Below are 2,444 nucleotides of genomic sequence, written 5' to 3'. Positions count from 1 at the left end.
CTTCCTATGTCTCTGAGAAAACTGAAACAGTCAGAAGAGAACTTCCACAGATTCCCACCACCACTTCTACCACCTGCCTGCCAGTTTCCATAGATGAACAGACTGTGCTCCTGTCTATAGATAATCCTTTCATTTGTGTGCTAGGTTCTAAACTCTTTCTTTCTCAAGGACACTGCTCCAGCAATTCTCCCTTCTTGCCCCTTCGTAAAATTTTCCTTCTCTTCTAGATCATTCTCATCAAAAACAAATATTTCTCCCAATTTTTTGGCCAACCCACTTTTGGCTCCACTTCCACCACCAGTTACTGTGGTAGTGGGCTCCCCACCACCATCTTGGGGCTCCCTTTTGCAGTAAAACTTCTCAAAAGAATTGCCTATAATATTAGCTATCTCCAATTCCTCTCCTCCCATTTTTTTCTTAAATCCATTCCAATCAAATTTTTCCCCTTTTGCTCCACTGAAATATTACCAGTGACTCCATGGCACCAAATCCAATAGTCAATTCTCAGTCCTCACTCACATACTGAGCACTCACACCTTCTTGATAACATTATATTCACTTGGCTTCCAGGCATCTCATTCTTGGCTCACCTACTTCACTGGCTGCTCCTTCTCAGCCTCCTTTGCTGGCTCCTCCACTCTCCTGCCTTGAAGTTGCAAGGTTTCCTCCTTGCTTCTCTTCTATTTATACTCACTCCCTTGGTGATCTTGTCTAGTTTTGTGGCTTTAAATATCATTTAAATGCTGACACCTCTCCACTTTTTGACAAATATAAGTTTCTGATGACCTTTAGATCATACTACTGAACTGGTAAAAACACCTATATATCTGGGCTCCTCCCTTACCTCTTTGGTACAGTTCCTCAGAGCTGTCTGTCTTCTGGGCTGCAGTCCTCAGTAACGGGACCGAATAAAACATAACTCTCATCTTTAAAAAAATGCAGCTATCTCTCATATATCCCTAGCTTGGACCACCCTTCTTAACCCCGGACTCATATGTACAACTGCTTACTCAAGGTCTCCACTTGAATTTCTAATAGATATCTCAAATGTAACAAAGTCCAAAACTGAATTCCTGATCTTTCTCCCCAAAGCAACTCTACCTTTAGTCTTCCTCATCTCCATTGGTTTGTTTTCTTTTTTACATATCACCTATCAGCTTTATTATCCTATTTGATTTTCTTGTTTATTACATTTATTACTTATTATTTATTACTTATACTTATGTAATATCCACAAGCCCTGGGGTTTTTGTATTTTGCTCAAGTATATAACCAATCAACTAGAACAATGTCTGGGTGCTCAATTAATATTTATTTATTGAATGAATGAAAGAACGAATTAAACCATACTTATCATACTTAGAAATTACCTTAGTCTCTTAACCCAGACTGAAAATCAATGAAAAACGGGTTTATTTGTCAGCAATAAAATACCACACAGTGTTTTTTAAAATTTAATTTAATTTTTATTTTTTATACAGCAGGTTCTTATTAGTTACTTATTTTATACACATCAGTGTATACATGTCAATCCCAATTGCCCAATTCATCACACCACCAGCACCCACCCCTGCTGCTTTCCCCCCTTGGTGTCCATACGTTTGTTCTCTACATCTATGTCTCTATATCTGCCTTGCAGACTGGTTCATCTGTACCATTTTTCTAGATTCCACATATATGCACTAATAGACGATATTTGTTTTTCTCTTTCTGACCTACTTCACTCTATGAGTCTCTAGGTCCATCCACGTCTCTACAAATGACCCAATTTTGTTCCTTTTTCTGGCTGAGTAATATTCCACCGTATATAGGTACCACATCTTCTTTAACCATTCATCTGTCGATGGGCATTTAGGTTGCTTCCATGATCTGGCTATTCTAAATAGTGCTGCAATGAGCACTGGGGTGCATGTGTCTTTCTGAATTATGGTTTTCTCTGGGTATATGCCCAGTAGTGGGATTGCTGGGTCATATGGTAATTCTATTTTTAGTTTTTTAAGGAACCTCCATACTGTTCTCCATAGTGGCTGTATCAACCTACATTCTCACCAACAGTGCAAGAGGGCTCCCTTTTCTCCACACCCTCTCCAGCATTTGTTGTTCGTAGATTTTCTGATGATACCCATTCTAACTGGTGTGAGGTGATACCTCATTGCAGTTTTGATTTGCGTTTCTCTAATAATTAGTGATGCTGAGCAGCTTTTCATGTGCTTCTTGGCCATCTGTATGTCTTCTTTGGAGAAATGTCTTTTTAGGTCTTCTGCTCAGTTTTAGATTGGGTTGTTTTTTGAATATTGAGCTGCATGAGCTGTTTATATATTTTGGAGATTAATCCTTTGTCCATTGATTCGTTTGCAAATATTTTCTCCCAATCTGAGGGTTGTCTTTTCATCTTCTTTATGTGCCTTTGCTGGGCAAAAGCTTTTAAGTTTCATTAAGTCTCA

The sequence above is a fragment of the Delphinus delphis genome, chromosome 1 (assembly GCF_949987515.2).
Source record: "Delphinus delphis chromosome 1, mDelDel1.2, whole genome shotgun sequence".
NCBI lineage: Eukaryota > Metazoa > Chordata > Mammalia > Artiodactyla > Delphinidae > Delphinus > Delphinus delphis.
This window is presented reverse-complemented; position numbering follows the sequence as displayed.